A 23512-nucleotide genomic window follows, 5' to 3' on the forward strand; every position below is an offset into this window, starting at 1 on the left:
AGAAGAATTTTTAATAGCAAAAATGCAAAGGGAGTGCAGAGCTGTGAGCAAAAGCCCCTTGGGTTTCTGTACGTGGAGGAAAACAGCAGATTGTGTTGGATGTACCTTGAGAGTGAGTTTGGGATTTGGGTCAGGGAAGAAAAATATTAGTAACCAAAACCAAAGTGAGCTGAGTAGAGAATGGATGAGAGGTAGCATCTGAAAGGTATGTGTCACCTTGAACAACCTACGGCAGAATTTACAAGCTATTTAGGCAATGAACCAGCAAATAGGACCCTAGGGGGATTTTCAGAAGCACTTAGACACAAAATGACTAATTTTTCAGCCAAAATTAGAGTCTCAGGTGCTTTAAAATCTCTCTTGGGGTATGTGACTATAGTGACACTGATACCTTAAAAATATGGCCTCTCAGCAACTCACTTTTATCTGAAGTGGAAGTAACAGCAATAACAACAGCAGCTGCTCTCCTGAAAGGTGTCTCTGAAGACTTTTTTTTAAAAAAAGGGACTCTGGGATTCTCAGATGCTGTGAAAGCTACAAAAGCCACAAAGAAGTCACTCTCCTTGTTGGTGTTCAGGGTCAACATTCAGCTCCACTCCACCCCTAGCAAACCATGGAGACAAATGAAGTCAACTGAGGAAAGGTTATTTCAGCAAGAAGACTCAGTAGCCTCAGTTCACATTGACCCCAGGTTATTTAAAACTGAACCTAAGGTGCAGTTCTTCCTAAGACCTCTTTACTCTGATCTAAAACCGGGATGGGATTAAGTTCTGAATAATGTATCTGACTCCAGGTAGCTACATGTGGGTGCCTGCGCACAAGCAGCTGCTGAGTAGCCAGTGGATACCCAGCCAATAATGGCAGTGGATCCTGGAAGGCTGTGTGGCTCATCCTAAATAAGAAAGGTGTCTAAATTTAGGCTGTTTGAGACAGCTCTGTGCTTCCAAAACGTCCACCAAGGGCTGGGAGAAATTCACAAGACTTGTGGTACATTGCATGTCCTGGATAGGCTTGCAGTGCCTGAAGTGACCCTGTTCAGATGTGTTTAGGCAACTGAATCTCACCCTTTGGTCAGATGAATACATTTGTAGGCTGCAGTGACTGAGCTGGGAACCTACACATTTCTTGACATGAGGAAAACCCAGCACAGACAATTATTTCAAAGTTTTACTTTGACATGGAAATCCAGCTCTAGTCTAATAGAAGATACTATGTCTCCCTGCAAAACTGGACTGCCTTACGTAATTGTATTTTGGTTAAATAATTGTGCTGTGGTTTCAGACACAGCACTTAGTGCTGATCCATGTCTCTGAGCACCATTCAATAAAAGCATACCCTTTATTCTCAGAAGACAGCTCTCTCAGCCTGTGCAAGAACATTAGTTTCAGGGGTTTTTGGCTTTTTTCCCTGTCTGGCAGGAAGTAAAACATGTAGGAGCCCTTTTCTAGGTGGTAAATGTCCCACGTCCATCTGATCAGTACAGATTTCTTTACAGAGAGAGTGATCAGACATTGGAATGGGCTGCCCAGGGAGGTGGTGGATTCTCCATCCCTGGAGGTTTTTAAGAAGAGACTGGATGTGGCACTCAGTGCCATGGTCTGGTAACCACAGCAATATTGAGTCAAGGGTTGGAATTGATGATCTCAGAGGTCCTTTCCAACCTAGGTGATTCGTCCAACGGTGAACATCTCCCTTCCCCTGCCTATTAATTCAATAATGAGAATAACAATAAAGTTATATATATATATATATATATATATATCTTTATATAATGTATATTATTAATTGTATATATATATGTATATATATATATTTATGTATCACTATGCCCACTATAATATATGCTGAAGTGCCTACAGTTTTAAAATCTACAGTTTTTAAATACCTCCAGGAATGCTGACTCCACCACCTCCCTGGCCAGCCTGTTCCAGTGCCTGACCACTCTCTCAATAAAGAAATTCTTGGCAATATCTTGGCCTAATTATCTCATCCAGTACCAGTTGCTTCTCTTCTATTCCCTGTACATTATTAGCCAATTTCTAGCCTGGGATCACAGTCCAAATTAGGCTGAAAACCTGAATGTATTTACCACTTGTTAAGGATTACCAAACATGAGATCTTAATTTAATAATCTGCTTCTCACAGAAACATTTAAAATACCAGAAATCTCTGTATACATAAAAACAATATGCAGTTTATAGAAAGTATTTATATATTCCCTTTTCTTCTTCATAATTTTTTTTGCTGATATAATCTGATTGCCAAGGACAAGAAAGAGAAGAGACTTTAACAGAAATAACTATCACAGAACACTGGTTAGTAGGTAGCAGAGAACAGGTTTCATATTCTTAATGTTCTCCTTCCTGACAGAACCATGTAAAATCTCCACTACCTATGCTTTTTTCAAGTCCCTGCACAGACATATATCAAAGTCAATCTGTGCCATTTTGGTCCATTCCTGAATAACTGCAGAGAAACATTTTGGTATTTAACAGACTCTCTTTCTCTGAATGTCCCTTATTCTCCATACTTGGGCTTCTTTTTACTTCCATAAACATTCCTCTCAGGCAGCAGAAGCATCATGCAACCAGCCTTGGATGTGTATGTAACTATTAGAGACCCTTCCCAGAAAGATGCTTGGGAAGATACCCTCTTGGTTGATCTGCATTTCACCTGCATGACTGCATTTATGGTGCAGTGCATACTATAATTTAGAATACTTTATTAGTTCCTTCTTTCTCCATAGCTGTTTGTCTTAGCATTTTTCCAGGCCTGATGCAAAACTGTTCTCAAGTAATCATATTTGTTCCTGCTGGTAATGAAAGATGTACATGCCAAACTGACATACTTGGTGGCAGTTGCTGGTTGATTTATTTGTTTGCCCTTGAACAAGATTATTTGGTTTATGCTGAACTTTTGGTATTCAGTTTCCCCAACGGAAAGGAAGGAAGGAATAGGAAGAAAAGAGTACAGAAAAACCACACAGGGACACTTGCAGACTCATATACTTGTTGCAACAAGCTACCAACTATTTTCCATGTTGCAGGGAAGGCAGAGTACCCCATGGACAAGGGTAAACATGGAGGTTTATTTCCTGGAGTCCAGGGGTGCAGGTGAAGGTGAGGGCAGGGCAGATGTGCTGCACCAAATATTGGGAACCTTGTTTTCCCATGTGCTGCCTGGTGAGTGGCAGTAGCTTGCTCATGGGCAAAACACATTATATGGAGCAGGACTGTCATGTGGTTTGCCCCCAGGCACTCACCCTAAATCCACAGAAAGGTCTAAACAGCATGCTGACCTTTTGGGTGAAGATGCAGAGAGGCCTGAGAAGTAGAAAGCAGGAGCTTCAAAAACCTGTTAAGGTTCTGCTTAGCACAGTCTCTCATAAAGCCTTAGTTAAGTACCAACTAATACTTTACTTTTAGGACAGCTGCTGTGTTTCTTACACTGAGACACACATTTGCATCAGGGGCTGTGCAGTCATCAGCACACAACTAATACACTGCATGCTGAGGTGATGGGGTGAAGTAATAATATGGGCAGGGATTTTCAGAGTGCTTGGCAGCTTAAGAATGGAAGTATTGTTGGATACTTACTGCCCCTGAAGAACAGAAAAAATCACAGCCTTCTCAAAAGGTTTTTGAAGAGACAACCACTCGGTAAAATTATATGTCACCCAGTTTGTGTGAACTCACTAGCATTCACCTGCATTTTAAATTTGCTGAGCCCCTAATTATAGAATTATAGAGCCCTCTTCTGCCTGCAGACCTTGCAAGAGTTGTCTGATTTTTCTATGTCACTACTTTGTTTGATCTACTTGATATAAAGAAACAAAGACCATTTAAATAACAGGAGTAGTAGATGATAAATGTGGCTTTTAACACCTTCAATCACTTTTCATAGGTATCTGAGTGGGCTATGTCAGCCTGCTCTCTTTGTTCAGCGCATTCAAAACCATCTAGCCTGTATGTACATGAACATTAGTCCGTCTTGTTTTGAAGAAGACAGACTGAAATAAATTTCAGTTATATGACTGTTTCGACTGTTTCAAAAGGGAGAAAAATAATAGAGGAGGTATTAATTAAAAATGTTTCTTTGGAGAATATGAATAGAAAAAAGAAAACCCAGATGCTTGTGATGCTGTAATTACAACTGCTATTGGTGAGTTTATAGCATGAGAAGCTTGAGTTTTCATGGGCTCATCAGGTTTAATGAGCAGACAACTATTCTACCTTCTTGCAGGCTTTAGCTTTCTACTTCATATAGGTTCCATCGTTTAGATTGATGATGATTGACTTTCTGTTGGTTATCTAAATGAAAACACATAATAAAAAAAAATGAAAGCATCCATCAAGCTTGCATATTGCATATTCTGTTTGGTGGAAAGGCAATGGAACACAAAGTACTGCAGCACAACATGCAATTATCTTTATAGAGCTGTCTCCTAAATGTCTAAATTTTTGCCCATACTGTTTGAAGTTCAGGAAGACACTTTCCATTAGAGAAGTGATTAATCTCACATAAAACACTTGTGTTAAACTCGGGTGTTCAGTCAGAGCTATACATGTACCTCCACAAGGTAACAGTATACAAGTGAGCACATGTGCGCTGGGAAGGGACAGATTGTAAGCTCTGTGCAAGAGCTTTATATAGAACCTGAACAGTGGATTTCACTAGATGTCTAAATTCAGGCAGCTAAATTGGGTGGAAGGAATCCCATTCCAACACTCCTCATCTTGCTGCAACAATGGAGAGGCACTGACATTTTAATGCTGGAAATGTCTTTATAGTAAGTTGTAGGCTAAAGGCAGAGTCAAAAGGTCAGCCTGTTTTCTGTAGTGTTAGCTTTAATTCTGAAGCCATTGCATATTTCCAGCCTAAATAACACTGTGCAACAATCGATCATGAATTATGACAACTGAATAGTAACTGCCTTAAATAGACTACCAAACCCAAAATATTCATTAATTTATTAAACTAACTGTGTCTGTGAAAAATAGGAGTGGGCTCTCGGTTAAACTTCTGCAGTTCCAGCACTGCCAAACAGCCTATGAGAACCCTAGTTCAGCATGGTCCCTAATGGTGTTTCAGAAATGATTTATCCATATTAATGAAAACATATAAAAAATAATATCAGGATACATAGGAAAAATAATCATGTCCATTGCCTCAGCAGTAACACTTAGGATAGCCTAGACAACTTCAACATGATAAATCCTTAAGATTTGTTGTAAAGTTTAAATGATAAAGAATTTTCCATGGAATAAATGAATAATTTGTTGTTGAAAGCTGAAAACCTTGACAGCCTGGTCTGTAATAAAAAATTGTTTCCTGTTGAATGAAATCATGTTGTCCACTATACTAAAGGTCTACTTGGATGATATTCAGCTTTAACACTGAAATCTGGCAGAAGTTTCTTTTTAAGGCTAAGGTCAACTTCTAGTCCAATAAACTATGTTTTCTCTGTCAATATTTATGAACACGATTAAATTCCATTAACTGACTAAACCTTCAATCCCCAACTGACTAAAATCCCCAAACTATCCATCTCATACTAATATCAAAACCCTTAAAAACTAAAAAGCAGTCCTCCAATTATGATGTTGTCTCTCTAAGAATAAGAAAGGAAGAGGATAGAAGATAAATCAGGGGATAGGCAGACTGTTCGTGACACTTGAAACATCCCCTCTCCTAAGGCAAAAATACCTGGAAGGGTTTATCATTTGATTAGTACATCAAAATTAGAAGAGTTGTGGGGGAAGAGAATTATGTGGAACTGCAGTCTCAGTCTTCAAATTTAATCTTCTCTGATAACCCAGAAAGTATTAAAACCAGTGCTGGCTTCACTTTCTCATGCTAAACGTGCCTTGGTTAGTGACCTCTGCCACATCTCAGAACCCAGATCAATAGTTTTCAGGTCTCATAATTCCCAAGAGACATGACAGCTTGCTCTAGAGCTACCACTATGTTTAAATCTACCATAATCTGGGATCCTGAATTGTATTATGTAGCATATTTGATTAAAGAAGTTTTAGAAAGTACAAACCATAGAAGGCAGACAATTATTATGGAATTCTCATCTGTCATTATTTTCAGTGAGGTTTAATGAGATATCAAAAAAAAAAGATTTGTGACACAGAGTAACAGGATGGCACGAATGTAGCATTTAGTCATAACCTTGATTTTACTGGTGAAGTGTTTCAGAATCTGTGGTAAACAGGATCAATGAGGGAGAATCTTGACACCTAATGACTCTACCTTCAATGAAGGGAGTGAAACCAAAACCTACCATTCCAGTTCTTCAGTATATTTTAGGAGGTTATACAATTGTCTGCAGGGAAAGGGATGAAGGTAATGAAAAAGATATTAGTGAACAATCAGGAGAAGAAGGATGCCCTAAAATGTTAAATGAAACACATGTATTTAAAGTAATGAGTATTTTATGATGAGAAATTTCACCACAGTCAATTCAATGGCTTTAAAATATTAAAATGCTGTGAGACTAGGAAGGGCAAGAGTATTTCAAATATAAATCTATTGATTCTGAGGCATATGCAGAGGTATTGTGTAGTCAGCTCAGAGGCACACAAAGATAGAGAACAAGAACATAGTCTGAGGTCTTTAAAATGATTGCTTTTGATCTAAGCACTTAACGAAAAACACAGGAACTTCAGGGTTGTTTCAGTTGTTCAGAATGATTTTTTGATGTTAATTGGGGAAAAAATGCAAAGTCCCTTTTCTTTCTGAAAGCACTGTGAATGGAACAGGAGACAACATCTTAGTAAAGTGAGTAGACTGCTACTGGGTATTTTTAGTCACGGATCCCCACCTCCCCCCCTCTTTTCTCTGAGCCAGTTTCTAGGGCTTGTTCAGATTGTGATTTTTAATCTTTCTGTGTTCCTTTTTGTTGTTTGCTTTATGAGATCAGGAAACAGTGGGCTTCACATGATTTCTGGTCCACTTTGGCCTACAGGCTTATGCATGGAGACTTTTTCTGTTTTTTACTGAACCAGACTGGTAAGCTGCAACATCCTCTGTACAGACCAAAGCAGAGGAATACTATGCTCACCAACCTGAAACCAGATGAAACCATCAAACTACTAAAAATTTGATACATGACTAATTTTTTTCTATTGGAGTGCCTCATTCCTTTTGCCTCATTTTTGTTTTGGTTATTTGTTTGGGTTTGTAATTTTTTTGGGGGTTTTGCTAGTTTGTTTGTTTTTCTATTCTTTTTTTTCCTCTAGAAGTGCATCACTCAATCAGTGCAAAAATGAAAATGTGACACTTTCTTGACTGATGGTTGAATAACAGACTTCTCAAGGGCAAAGAGAAGCTTTCTATTTTATTGTCAAACACCATGAATTTTCAGACCTGCGATATAGTAAATCTAAGATGTGGCAAATAAAATTTAATTATATGCTTAGGGGCAAGCACATGGATGAAAGTGTTGCTAAATCAAAGCTCAAGATATTGTAGATCAAAACATGCTGTGCTTAAAGGAAGGGAATAGACCATTTGTATTCCAAATGTTTGTAGTTTGAAAAGTCTTATTGCATTAGCCCTGTCAGTTTGACTTACTTTGTCAGCTGGTCCTCTTTGTGTTGTTTTTGTTGCTGTTCCAGTCTGTCTGTGCCCTCCAAGACCTTACTTACAAAGTAAATCTTACAGTAATTTTATGCCAGCATAAGGTTCTGTGCTCTTGCTCTAGCTCCAAGCAATTTCTAGGTAACTATTAGACTGCTGATTTTCTTAACATTGTTAATATCCATTTGACCCATTCAGCATCCTTGGTTCTACAGGAACAAATAATAACAGTTGGTGACCATGATACATGAAAACTGGAATAGCAAAGAGTGGAATTCACTGCTATGCTGCAAGCCTTTGTCCACAAATTCTAGTTGTTACTGTAATCAGTACCATGAGCCCCTTGGCTGTGTCAGTAAAGCTGTGCAGATATGCCTTATTACCATATGCCATGTGTTCTAATGTGTTTTGGAAGGAAATCTGATGCATGAATTTGGAGAAAACTGTGGACTATTTCCTAGTCAGTCTCTTGTTCCATACAACTAAGTCCAGCCAGTTCTATGATTCTATGATTCTATCTAGCTAATCCCAAATTGGCTCAAGGTGGCTCAGACAGACCTGGCTCTGTAAGCTGTAGTCATGACATCAAATCCCTGATCACAGTGCCTAGGCTTGAAGATCTAGAATAATGTCCTGATGCTACTGCCATTGAATTCTTTGTGTCTTCATAACCACAAAATGTCATAGTTTCATCCTTATTGATGCTAATACCAATTTTCCCAGATTGCAGCAGAAAGAAAAACCTAAGAGAAACTGCCTCTGAAGCACTAAGTTAATTTGTGTGCACATTTCTTCAGTGCTTATTTCACTGGTGTTAGTTGAATTATGCAAATTTTTTGTAATGTCTTACTGGAATATAGCTAGAACTTCTAAGCAAGTAACTTAGAAGATTTATTTGATTCCTTTCCTTTTAGAATTTTTCCAATAAGTGAAGTAGATAATAAAAAATCATTACCTGATTCTTCAATAACTAATGTAATTCTAGACAAAAGAGGAAGCATTTTAAATAACAATTTACAGTTTAAATTGGGTAATTGTATTTTTCAAAAAAAATCCACAGGGCTCTAATCACTTAGCTGAACTTCTGTTTCATTTTTATGAAAAACAAACTTCTCAGGTACTAGTATTTTATAGAGTGTTATATATCTGATATGTATACATATATTGAGACCAGCAAAAAAACCATGGAATGTTTATACAGCTTGCTGGTTAGAAAACTTGCCCTTGCAAGACAATTTCTCAGGTAATACCCCCGTCAGACTTTTTGTGGAATGCCAAATTATGTTGGAAATGGAAACTCTGTTCATGCAGGACCAACATCTTGTTTGCCCACAGGAAGGTTGAAAATGAATGAAGTCTCTGTTCATGGTTTCCCTACTGGTCTGATTTTGTTACCTTGTTAACAGTGTTTTATCTTTTAAAAGCAGAAGAAAGAAGTAAAAATTCCTGTTCCAAACACACAGCAACAGAAACTTCATCATTCACATCATCCTCCAATAACAGCAGTTTAAGTCAGCAGCTGCATGCATAGACTCTAAGTCAAAGTGGTAACTTGGGACCTATGAATCAGCTCTCAATTTTTTCAACTTGAGCTTTAAGAACTTGCTCTTTCTCTCTTTAAGCACTCTACGTGCATGATTACCTTGTGAAATCAACTATTTCTCTTTGTCCTCTGAATAACCTTTTCTTTCCTCACAGAATTTTTTTTCCATTTGAAAGAATAATAAATAAATAACAGCATTCAACCACATTTTTTTTTCTTCTCTTACAGTTACAACACAATTAACTGAAGTTTTATTTCCAACTTTGCAGTCAGAACATTCTTAAAAACAGCTCCAGCTTTAGGGAAACAAGCTTATTTCTGCTTATGCTTTATCTTGACTCTCAAATGAAAGATAAACATTGAAACCCATGTATTAGGTAATGTAATACTTGTATTCCACAAGAAAATTTCCATTCTCACAGATAAGATAAATATATTCTTGTGTCAACTTTGATAAGAATAGCAGATAGAAGCCCAGCTGGCTCAAACTATTTTATAGTCAAAGAGCAAACTCAGGTAATTGAATAGGTTCCAAATGAACCCATGTTTGCAGCAGTTATTTCACCCCAGGCTCTGCAGCCCTGCTGCTATTTTGCTTTATTCTAACATAAAAGAAAGGCTGTCAGGAAACTAATTTTTCCTTGATTGTATTTGCCCATGCCAGGATTTCAGGATTTAGGGACTCTGCCATGGATGGTGTTGCTTGGAGGCTTACAGATACCACACCAGTTTTGGGGGACTGCTAAAGAAGGGATGCAAGCACTGCAGTGGTTAAGCCTGCTCTTATCAAATAGCCCCAGAGCTGCCCACGAGTCCCTGGAATTGCAGCCTGATCATGCTGATGGGGAGTGTAGAGGATAGCAGCCTCCCCCAGGGCATGGCAGAATCCCATTCCTGCTTCCCACCCAGCTCTGCTGAAGGGAGCTGGTATTGCAGCTGGCTATTAGCTTCCTCCTACATCAGCTTCCAGTATATTTTTTGCAAAAATACAAATTTACTGCCAGCAAACCAACTTTTTTCAAGATGTATTCATCTCTCCTTTGAGTAAGTCAGAAATGGCCACCCTCTGGCTCATTCCCTTTTGATCAGCATCTTCATTCAGACTGATGTCACCTTTCTTGCCTTTGGTCCTGATGATGTGCAGAAAGGCAACTGTTACTACATATAACACTTAGGGAGTTTGTGAGCAGTCACTTACAGGACTCCAAGGTCTGTGCTTAGGGCAGTAACAGAGTTGCAGAAGAGGGAACACATTTTGCCTGCAGACAGCTCGCATCCCTCTGCCAGTGAGGTCACTGGGAATTGCCACTGATTTAATATCTGCACTGAATCTATTTCCAGGGCTGTAATGTGAACAAAATCAGTGATATCTTCTCAGTGGAAGAAGTGTTTCTTTCAGTTATTTTGTGTTTCATCTGGATTCCTGTCTCCAGGGTCCCCCAGGTACCTGAACTGAAGGTGTCTGTAGACTCTGAAATATGGTATTTTTTTTTAACAGATTTCCTGTGTCTCCAGTACAATTCCTCCAGCACTTTCCTAAGCTAATTCTGCAGCAAGAAGTAAATTGGGATGACTAAGAACTCACAGTCTCACACTGCACTTCTTTTTTCACTGTCAAAGTACTGAACCACAGCAATTTGCAGAAAGACTTCCAAGTGTCACAGCACTCTATATAATTGCCTCCAGAATGAGATTTACTGATTTTGAGCTTCTGTTCTCCTGTATCTCATGCACAAGAAGAAGAAGCTTTATTTTGGTTGAATAATACCCAACCAATCACAAGGTTTTTCTTACTGCTAGAAGAATATACCTCATATATTTCTCCTATTTGACAATTGACTTCTTGCAGTTTCTCTTTATTTTAAATGACTGGTAAATGTGAACATTACGAATCCATAGCAGTAGGTTAGCATTCCTCCCATGACAGTATATTTTAAAATGAAGTTACTGTGGCAAAGTGGAGAAAATCAAATCAAACTTTTGGCTTGTTGTTCCTGTCCCCCAAGATGCAAACACTGAAATGTCAGTGATTTATTTTTTCTACTCTACTAGTTTCTCGTATATGTAATATTTCTTTTTGGCATCACAAATCTTATATATACATTTTAGGAGTAAGGTTTTTTCTTTCTCAGTTGTTTTTTTGTTTGTTTGTTTGGTTGGTTGGTTTTTTGTTTTTTCAATACACACCATAAAATATGTACTCTAAAATTTTAGGTCATAATTATTAGAAGCTTAATAATAGCACCTAGTTCATCCGAAGTAGAATGCATATCTTGAAATTATTCAACTCTTTCTAGATAAAGAAAATGTTAGAATGTTGCTGAGCTGAGCATTGTGCAGAAAGATTTACTGGATGTTAATTTAAAATCAGAAGTTGAGATCGTAAAACAAGACTTTCTAAATATTCATTATGGCCTTTTAAATTGCACTCCTTCCATCAAGGTTACACAGTTTATTAAATATTCATAAAACAGAGTACTGAAAAAAAATCTAATTGCAAATAAGTGCAATTGATGTAGATTGCATTATTTATGATTCCATTTGTTAAACCAAGACAATAGAAATTGATGAAAGACATTAATTAGACCAAAGTTTAAGGTAAATTTAGCACAGAATATTTTTTTTCTCTGTGCTTTCTGATGTATAGAACTTCTTGGCTTTTATAATAAGTATCAAGAAGACTGATTATTTCTGTCTTAATCTTAATGAAATCATCATTACCATAAGATACACGAATTATTAAGTTTTAGGCACCACTATGAAAAAGTGAATAAATAGCCTTCCTGTATTTAGGGACAACATCTCAAAACCAGACAGTAATGACAAGCAGAGCCTGAGCAGATGAATTTCAAACTGATGCCACTATTCTGCATGCTGCAGCGGGAACCCTTCCTTGCTGAAGACCAGAGTCATGAATAGGCACAAGCGATGTCAAAATAATGGCAAATTAATGTCCCCTTGTAATAACACTGCAGGGAGAAACTACTTACTTCATTTTGTGAAAACAGATCATGATCAGAATAGTTTATTGATTTATTAACAGCACTTAATCAACAGCAACCAGTGAACTATAATAGGATTTATATCAACAATACAATAGAAGAAGCACAACACCAGGCACAAAATGTTGACACCAACACCTTTTCTTTTGCAGTCTGTCTGCAGTTCCCCCATTGCTGCTCAATGGGTTGATGGTGTCTTCCTCTGTATTATGATCTGTTTGAGGCAGAAACTTCCTCAGGAACTTTTGGGTGCTCTTTTCACACCCGCTACACACACCCAGTCCCAACAGCCACATTACACAAACCATTTTGGATTATGAAGAGGCTGGAGTATGTGACCTGCTCTGAAAACCACAGAGAAATTAAATCAGGTGGCCATATGACACCTGAAATTGATCTGTGAGATGTACCTGCTCCATCTTTCCTCCAGCAGTACATTCCCAGACTTCTATTACTGAAAGGATTGTGAAGCCATCAGAAAAATGATTCAGAATGATTTACATGATGAGCCCCCACGATGAGAAGGGGCTTGGCTTCCTCTGCTGGCAAATAAAACAGAGATATCACCAGAGGACACTGCCTCTTATCTTGGATTCTTAATATTGTTAGGGTGAACTGCACTCTGAAAGTGTCTTTCTGTGTCTTAAGACGATGATGAACCTTCACTAGCTGAAGTGAGGTTGTAGGGATGTGGGTGCTGACCTCCTCTCACGAGTGAACAATTACAGGACCAGAGGAAATGGGCTGAAATGATGGCAGGGGAGGTTTAGATTAGATATTAGGAAGAATTCCTTTACTGAAAGGGTGGTCAGGCACTGGAACAGCCTGCTCAGGGAGGTGGTGGAATCACCATCCCTGGAGGTATTTAAGAAATGTGTAGATGTGGTGCTTCAGGGCATGCTCTAGTGGCTGAGATTGTAGGGGTGGGTTTCGGTTTTTTTTGTTTGTTTGTTTGTTTAGGGTGGTGTTATTTGGTGCCTTATGTGTGGTGTTTGATTTTGTTCAGGGTTGTTTTTCAGTGTGGTTTTTTGTGTATGGTTGGATGGGGTAATCTCAGAGGTTCTTTCCAACCATGACTATTCTATGATTCTGTAGCTGCAAAAGTAGCTGGAAAACATAGCTGAAAAATATATTTCTGTTTATTTTTTGATATTATTGATATTATCAGATACATTTGTAGCAAAAGTTCATAGTTTTCACTATCTGAATATCTCAATTTCTCTTAAAATATATTAAAAGAGTTGATGAGGCATTTGGGATGTAGAGAGGGATAGTAAGGTAAACCAATATTTGCATCCCAACTTTTGTGTTAATGGTGAAATATCCAAATCCATCATTTTTGTTAAGAGACTACAGGGGCTAAGCGTTTGTGAGTAGTTTCAGAAAAATAGTTTCAGAAAATTCAATCATTTGTGGTCCCATTCTCTTGCACTCTGATTTTTTTCTTTCAGGTTTATCCTAGACTATTTCTGTTTCCTGAATGGTGTACAGTACCCAAGACATGACTACCTGTCTAATGCTACACTAACACCATAACTTCCAGTTTCTTATTCTGTCCAAGAACATGTACATCTGTAATTAAAATGAATTGCACAATATTTCTTCTTTTGTTACCCTTGAATTCCCCTGACTAAAAATTTTAAGAGTTTCTTATTAAGAAAGATAATATACTCACTGAGAATAATGAAGAGTGCTGCTGAGGGCTGCTACAGAGATAGCAATTCAACTGAAAATCTAAATGAATATTAATTTGTCCTATCAGAGGAAGACTGAACATTTATATCATGCAGGCTTTTTATTGACTTGTGATATTACTAAAGAAACTGCTGAGATTATCATAAGAGTCCTGAGGCATTTTCTCTCACTGAGCAGCAGGCTCTGGACAGAGTACTCATACCAGGTGTCACCAGACAGGCTGAGTTTTACCTTTGACATATGCTAATGAATACAACAATGACACTACCAGAAATTAATTAAAATGAAGCTACAGTGCCCCCCTATAACTGGGGAAGGGTTTAGGCTGCAAGGTTTAAAATGTTAAGGAAGAGACTCTCTTAGGAGGGACAGAATTGGAAAGCCTGCAGGGTACATAAGGGCTGGGGAATCTATCAGCAGCCAAGTGCCTTGACATTACATGCTGAGATGCTGAAGTCCCATTACAGTCATGTAGATACTTTGAAAAACAGCGACTGAGAATATGTCATTTGGAGATCAGTTTAATGATCTCCTCCTGCTGCTATAATGCAACTAGAAAAACCTGCTGGTGGGAGTCAGTTTTCTGTGGAGAGTTGTCCCTTCCCTCTTGACCGCAAACAGTCAGATTCAGGGAATGCAGACTGGGGGCTCTTCTTTAATTAAGCACTGGGTGATAGGAAAGGAAATATTTGGCTTAAAAAAGATACATTGCATAAACAAGTTACCCAGTAGAGATCCAGTATTAAAAGATACATCCAGACCCATTTTTCAGAATTCTAACTATAAACTCTCTATTTCATTCTTTCAGTTTTGCAAGTTTACAGTGTATTACAAAGAGTTATTTCAGTTTGACAATATACTATGCATTACAGAAAGAATTACCACCGCTTATACTGATTTAGTACTTTAGACTTTTTTCATGGCACTCTACAATTCATTTTTAATTCAATCTAATGCAGTTTTAAATCGCGTAAATATAAGATAATTTTTCTAAAAAAGACAGCTCCAAGGTAGCTAAATCATAGAAGTGCACAGCAATAGCCATCCCTGTCTTGGATAAATTCAGAACAATACTGAACCAGACTGAATATCAAACACAAATTAGGGTGTTAATCTTTAGTAAAGGGAGAAAAATCTCATTGGAGCAGGTGCTCATATAATTTTTCTAAAAATCATCTGGAGAATTTCTCTGCTATTTTGCTATTTGTTCCTTTTTGTTTTGTTTTGTTTTGCTTTGTGGTAGCATAAATGTCACAGTTTTCTTACCACTCCTGAAGTGAGTAATGTTCAATTGAATAAGACATTTGGCAGAAAGTAAAGTTTACACTTTGTTCATTTGTCCAGTCCTCTGTGGAACGTGCACAATTTGTTTCCTTCTCTTCAAGGGATTATAATTTTATGGCTAGTTAAGTGATAGCAATTTGAACCAAGTAGTTCCAGCCTAATTTTATTACTATTTCTCTTGCATCTATGCTAGTAAAATACCCATCCCAAGTCCTGTTCTTCGCATGGAAGCTAACTGGCACAGTTAACCCACAAATACATTGTTAAGGTCTTTCAACCTCAGGGGCATTTACTTCCATCCAGATTACCTGTTGGGAATTTTACCTGACAAGTGCTAATTTCCAAATTATTTCTTAGAATTGTTTAGAATGGTGCTTCATGGCATGTGCCAAATTAGTGACAAGACTGGTCCAGCCACTTCAGCACACAGTTGATCAGGTTTCTGTACTTGGACTTGCAATCCACCATGATTAATTTACTATTACTTTGCCTTTTTATACGATGCAGTATATCTCCTAAGTCAAGATCTTCCAGGCTAGAAGACACTTCCCTATCAGATTCCAAAGGATATGCAACACTTGAAATACATACAGACTTCTGTGGGTGTCTTCATCTGTGAGTGGAACTCAGGGTTTGCAAGAGCTTCTTTAGAACAACTAATAATAATGTTATCCTGGGTGATCATCCTTGTAATAAAATTGTAATAAATGTAATAAAATTCAGAAGTATTAAAAATATGCCTCCTTGCAGAAAGCTGACACTTTATTATAGAGCCATTAGTAACAGGAGCAAGTCTCATGGGTGGCTGGAGCATGATGTAGGACCCGAGATCAGCCCCCTTGCACGAGATTTTTTTTCTTCTTCTAACATAGTAAGGAAAGGATTATATGATTGTTATTCTTTTTATGAAGTCACTACAGAAATTCTGAGAACCTGCATTGAGGCTTGATCACACAGTCATTAAAAGATGGTCATAGCTGAAGTAATTTTTTTTTTACTTTTTCTCAGTACATGAAATACGAAGAAAAGAAAATCAGTTAAAGGGAGAAGCACTTATAATTATGTCTCTGTGTAAGTAAGAATAAATCTCTAGAATTTCCCTTGTTATCTGTCATATACCAATAAATTGTACCCTAACGTATCTCCCAAAGCAGATATGGAATGGGAACATTCTGTCTCACCCAGATCAGACAGACATTGGGCTTTTCTACGGCAACAACCACCAGACATGGTTTGATTATTTTGATCATTGTTATAAAGTTCAGTCATATTTTCATTGCTGGAAACATGCGGGACTGAAACATGATGGGTTATTGAACCTGCAATAGAACTGAAACCAATGTTTCCAAAATGAGCTGTCTGACCTAAATGGGTTCTTTTCAGAAGCAGGAAAGTAAATTCTGAAATCTGTGAATTACCCTGCCCTTTCTTCCACACATGGATTTTATGGTCTAGTTGCCACATAATGGGAGAAGTTTTTTAATCTACAAAATCCTTTAATAAGTGAGAAAAACCTATAAAAATATATTTTTTCATATAGGAAACAGTCTTGGGGAGGGAGGAATTGCCAGAGAGAAAAACCTCCTGGCTCAAAGGCAGATCTGAGGGTCAGTAAAAAGTGATGTTCCCCAAGTGTCATTACTGGGTCCAGACCTGTTTAATATATACATCACTGACCTGGACTAAGGGATAGAGCACACCCTCAGCCAAGTTAGCAGATGATACAAAACTGGGAGAGGTGGCTGACAGACTGGAAGGTTGTGCTACCATCCAGCATGACCTGGACAGGCTGGAGAATTTGGCAGAGAAACTTCATGAGGTTCAGCAAGGGCAGGTGCAGGGTACTCCACCTAGAGAGGAATAACCCCCACCCAGCAGTACAGGTTAGGAGCTGACCTGCTGGAAAACAGCTGTGTGGAAAGAGACCTGGGAGTCCTCGTGATCAACAGGGTGTCCATGAGACATCAATGTGCCCTCATGGCCAGGTAGGTGAATGGCATCCTGGGGTGTATCAAGAAGAGAGTGGCAAGCAGGTGGAGGGAGGTTATCCTCATCTGCTCTGCTATAGTGGGTCCGCACCTGGAATATTGCATCCAGTTCATGGCTCTTCAGTTCATGGAGGACAAGGAACTACTGGAGAGAGTCTTGTGCAGGGCCACAAAGATGATTAGGGGACTGGAATATTTACCATATGAAGAAAGGCTGAGGGAACTGGATCAGTTCAGCCCAGAGAAGACTGATTTGGTACCTCAGCAAATATTTGAAGGGCAGATGTCAGGAGGATGGAACCAGAAACTTTCCAGTGATATCCACTGACAGGTCAAGGGGAAATGCTTACAAACTGGAACAGGATGCCCAGAGAGGTGTTGGAGTCTGTCTCTGGAGGAATTCAAAACATGCCTGGATGCCATCCTGTGCAACCTACTGTAGGTGAACCTGCTCTCGCAGGGGCGTTGGACTATATGATCTCCAGATGTACCTTCCATCCTCTAACATTGTGTGATTCTGTGTAACCCTTTTGTTATGGCCTCTCTTTCATTTTTCTTGATGAGTAAAATTTTCACCATCATAGAATGTTTTTTTTAAATGAACCTCTTTCTCACCTGACTTCTGAGTAGGCTTGAAGGAAAATTATATAAACTTTCAATGTTAATGAAAGTCTATGACTGTCACTTTTATTCACCCTGAACTAAAAATATTACAATGCATCTGAAAAACATATTCAAATGATCTGTTTTGGTCAGAAAAAGTAGCTTGTAAAAATGTAAACTTATCATGGGACTGTGTTCATTTTGTTCAGATACGTAAGGGGAAAGTGTTTTAAATATATGAAGGAGATTATTTCAATCTGTTTCCATTCAAATTTAAAGCCACTGAAATGAGACTAGGCTTTTAGATTTCTTTTCCTCTGGATATGAACAATAATTCCTTTCTAAAATTTGTACTGAATATTTAAATGAAATTGCTCTTTATAATTGAATTTCAATATACTAAGCTTTTTTGTGTTTCTGCTGTGGTGTAGAATAAAAAGTAACTGGAATTTTTTGTGGAGTAAGTTTCTTTTTCAGTGTGTCCTGTGAGGAGCTCAGTCTGCAGTTTCCCTTTCCCTGGAGGCTCTGATGCAGGGATTACTGTTGTGGGCAAATGTTTACTGAGTGGATACAGATTGCCCAGCCTCAGCCCCTTGTGCATTCTCCACTCCAAGTCAATTGATTTAAAATGCAACCTCCAGATCTTCACTACGTGACAGAATCACATGAGACATGTTTACATAAACTGTTTGCCATGGGGATGATTGCTGAGATATAATTAGAAGGAAATCAGATGTGTGCTGGCAGCTCCCTAGTATGCCTAGGAGTCCACTGTGCCTCTTGGCCAGCTGGGTGCTCCCAGAGCCCCTGGAGAGGGATGCACGTGGAGTGGAGACATCATGGGCTAATGCCACATCCCAGCTGCTGGGCTTTTAAATGTACCAGGATTTAAAACATTTGCTTGATTTTTAAAATATGTTATTCAAAGGTGGTCTCCTACACATGGCAAGGGAACAATTCCAAGAATGTCACTTCTACCTGCATAATGTTCCCAGCAATCAGAAACATTCCAAAAATTCTATCAAAACATAGATTTTTCTTTTTCTTTTTCTTTTTCTTTTTTTTTCTTCTCTTCTCTTCTCTTCTCTTCTCTTCTCTTCTCTTCTCTTCTCTTCTCTTCTCTTCTCTTCTCTTCTCTTCTCTTCTCTTCTCTTCTCTTCTCTTCTCTTCTCTTCTCTTCTCTTCTCTTCTCTTCTCTTCTCTTCTCTTCTCTTCTCTTTTCCTCACCCTCACCCCCCCTTCAATTATGTCCTTCCCCTTATCCGCTCAGTTTATATATTGCTATTTTTCCAAATCAATATATTGTTAAATAAATGGTAGGAGCCTTCTCTTCAGAGAAATGCAAATGATAGTGCTAAGCATTTTTTGGTGAGTAGGCCTCATTCCTTCAGCTGGTGTTACTGAGACAGTAGAAATGAACTATACACATCTCGTGTAGGCAGCCCTTAGGCTGGCCAAAGTCACCTGACATGCAAGTTGATCTGACCCATCACATGCTCACATGAAAGAAAAATGAGTGGCAGCAGATGGAGAAGACATTGACCCCACATAGATTTGGTTAAACATTTATGCAATTAGTTTGACAGATGTACCATGCAAAGCTGTTCTGGCTGATGCTAAAGCTGGCCAAACTTCAGTAATCAGCACCCCACATGGAAAAAAATACACGTGCAGGTAGCAAAAAAAGCTGTAAACTATTGAATTTTTTACCTTTCTAAGGATTGTTTTTTACTCCTGATATTTTATTTATTCTATGAACCTACATGCAGGGGTAGTCTGTCTTTGATTATGCAGGTAATGTCACTGCAAGTGATGCCTTTGTACCACATTCAAAAACCTCTCTTTTTAAAAATTCTTCCATAACCTGCAGTATGCGTGCCATGTCTTTCAACTGCTTGCTATAAAACACTGATGCCATCTGATGAGGCACTTGAGGGAGTCTGAAAAGAGGATGATTGTTTTACTCAAACTGATGCTTTAAAAAGCTAAGAAGCCAAATTGCAACTGCATATTGCAAGTCAAAGCCAGCAGCTGGTCCAGAGCTCTGCAATGAAATTTTAGCATTCCCTTTTCAGTCTTCCAAAGAATCCTCTCCATCTCATAAGGTGGAAAGGACAGAAGGCCACAGAAATCTGACTAAAGTTAAATACTTTAATAACTAGGAACAGGAGCAGCTACATTTAATAGCTCACATGGTTTATTTTCACTGCATAAGCTTCACTGTTCTGTGTTTGAAAAAACACTCATAGAACTAACGCTTCACAGACATCAAGTCCCAGAGATGAAGAACATTAAAATGAGGTAACATGATATATTAGCTCATCTAAACACAAAGACAACATCCTTCTCACATTCAGTTGTTGATCTTAATAAAAGCAGTGGGAATGTAGGAGGGCACAAAAAAGCTTGGAAGAGAGGGAGCTGGTTATAAATGGAGCTGTTAGGACTGACATACTGCTTCTGAATTTCAAGGACCATTAGCTTACTATCAAATATAGTGTGGCACCTGCCTTGACATCTGGCTTTTCAAATCTATCTCTAATGACCAGAGAAATTGAATTTAAATTCTGCAGCTCCTGGCAGGTGCTTCTGTTAAGGGATATTCCTCAAGGATATTTATCATGAGAGGTAAAAAAAAAAAAAAAAAAAAAAAGGTTGTATTTCCTCAGTCTCCTACTCCACTGACTAAGAATTCCAGTGTTAAAGAGCTGATTTTGCAAAAATCTGTGTAATTTGCCATGTCGTTTACTTTGTTTTTACAGCCTGAAATGAAGCAACTCTTTGTATGGACATGGGTAAGCCCTAATTGTGATTAAAATTTAAAATAGAGATCCTGCTGCATGGTAGAGTACCGGAATATTTATAGCATCTTCTTCTGGTTTTATTAAAATATTAAAGTTTGAAAAAAATTTATTCCATAAAGAGCAATATTCCCATTAAGAATTTTTCTTTTACTAATTATAAAGAAGGGATAGATGGACAGTCTGATATTTGTCAACAAAGTCAGATTATTAAAAGCCATATATGCAAAATTAAGCAGCTCCTTTATAAGATGCAGAAAACTCTGTACCAGCTGGCCTTGCCTTCTGTAAATTGTGAAACTAAGATTTCTAAACAATAATGTAACATGAAGTCTAACTTAGGTATTTAACATGAGCCTGAACTCCCAGTATGATGAAAGCAGAAAGGAAGATGTCTTTGAATGCCTCAGAGAAGGTCCTGTCTTTCTATTTTAAATTTAGTGAGGCAACCTGATTTAATCTTCAATTTTTCCTCAGTGCAGTCTTGGCCTCTGAAGTCAATAACCAGTGAAAACTACAAATACAAAATCTGGTTAGCTGATTAGCTGGACAAACATATCAAGAGTCTCATACTTGATTACTAGATACTACTGCAATCTAGAAGAGCTTTATTCTGGTCTGCTGGACTTAGGAAAGTTTGCTGAGGGCAATAAGTATCATGAATTAAAGAGAAAGGACATATCTGAACCTTATAAACCAGAATATATTTAGATCATAATGCATTTCTTTCAGATGGTAATTTCCAAAAAGATGTAATTGACAAGCACAGCCAACACATCTGTAGTTGTGTCACTAGTTAATGCTGGAAGTGGTTGAGGTATTTTAGAAGGGGATAATATTTTTACATTTCTGTTAGCAGAGGCTGCTGGATAACAATATGGTATTACTGGCATAGCACTTTGTTGTGTTCTGCTTTTCTATTTATTTATTTTTTTAATTTTTATCTTGTTTCATGAAAGAATACATACACTAATGATGGATTTTGCAGTGGAGCATAACTAGTGAACACTGATATTTATTGCATGCAAAATTTCATGTCTAAATTGCATAAGTTACCATTGCCCTGGTATTCTAATTGTGTGCTCCACTAGACTCCAATATCCTGCAGCACAGATTATCAGACAGCATGGCAGAAAAATAAATATGTTCATCTGCACAGTGTAAAACCAAGGATACAGTTAATGATGCTCTTCCTTCAAATAGATGAATGTGGGATTTTACTGTGCACTGTAAAAATTCTTTAAACTCTCTATCATAGAACATGTGTTTTTGTATAGATCCTTTTTGTGATTTAATGTATTGAGAATAATGCCATTTTTTAATCATTTGCAACAGCTTTTATTCTTTTGATGGATCTAGGTCCTCCACATGAATATCTCACTAAGGACAAGCACGGACTATTTCATCCTTCATGTCTTGGTTATGGCAAAGTAGCTACATTCATTAGAATGCAGATTGCCCTACGTCTGATAGTTTGCTAGTTTCAATTGCATCTCTGTAGCAAGGAAGATTTTTTCCAATAATTCCATTTCTGGCTTACTATGTCTTCCACAGGATTTAATGATATGACTCCATCTGATTTCCAAAGAAGGTAAATTAACCCAAGGTTAGTAGTTTATCCAAAACTCAGTTTAAAGATGGCATACATCTATCCAACTTTAGATGATACATGTCTGTACCTGAGCTTATCAGCCATATTGTAGACTTTATCCTTTTATACATTTCAGTCACTGAAAAATGGAAAAAAATTAATTTTACCTCAAGCAAATACAATGTAAAGAGGGAAAACTTGCTCAAAACTAACAGTCTTGACCTGATATCTTTCAGGACTATAACAATTGGATGCACTGTTTGTTACAGATGCGTGGAAACGCTTCATCAGCAGCTCTTGATTTGCTAAAATCATTGGCTCAGGCAGTGATTTGTCAGAAGTCCTCTTAGCTCATACATTAAGGTGTGTGAAACAGTATCCTGGATGCAGGAAACCAGCATGAAACTAGAGATGAAATGTATATTTTCACCCACCAACTCAGGAACAGCTCTGGATTTATTTATGATGCTTCTGGACTTGTTCTGGATTGTTCTGACCTCATCTCTTTGGAATTATTGGTTTGGATGTGTTTCTTGGTGGTTTCTGCATTTTTATACCCAAATGGTCTTCAGCTTCCCTGATTGGCTAGAGGGTAGTTCTAAAGGCCATATTAATGGTTTTGCTACAGCACATACTTACACAATTCACTGTATCCCCTGCCAATTTTTCCACATGCTAGATATTTTTCTGTGTAAATGCCTACATGGTATATAGCTCCATTTTCAATTACAATTATTTTATTCATGCTCAGAAACGGCTAATGCAGGACTGTGTAGATATTCTCAGGGAAGAATATGCAAGAGGAAAGAAGCTATGCAAGTATGAGAAGAAATATGAAAAACTTGGCTTGTGGTAGATGACAAAATTATATAATCCCATTTTCATTCAGTCTCCACTTAATATCCAGGATGGTGTCTAGACCCCATGAATATCCACTTAGTGATGTCCAAAAGGAGGTATTACCACCAAAAGGCTGATCTTGGCTAAATCAGGAAAAAAGACTGAATATATTCTGCTACACTTTTAAAATTATTTGCTATAGACTCAGTAAGCCAGTTCTGATTCTTATGGAGTAAATCTTGTGTTATCAAGGTTGAATTTTTTATCTACCAGGTCAGAAATTTTGTTTTTATTTAGAATGTTTTTCTTCTAGTTTCTCTTGTTACTCAGAATTATACAAGAGCACTGTTGTGAAGAGGTGACCTTAGAAAAACTGAAAAAAACCAAATAAAAAAAAACAACCCAAAACCACCCAGCCCAAAGAAGTGAGCATTTAGCATGGATTAGTTCTCCAGATTGGTTTAGTATGAGGCCACGAAAATACTTGAACTGACAAAAGGAGAGGCCAGTGCAGTGACAAGGCAGCCTTTCTTGGTGCTCTTACTTCATGCTGGACCAGGATAATGGCCTTGGATTTA

The sequence above is a fragment of the Calypte anna genome, chromosome 3 (assembly GCF_003957555.1).
Source record: "Calypte anna isolate BGI_N300 chromosome 3, bCalAnn1_v1.p, whole genome shotgun sequence".
Taxonomy (NCBI): domain Eukaryota; kingdom Metazoa; phylum Chordata; class Aves; order Apodiformes; family Trochilidae; genus Calypte; species Calypte anna.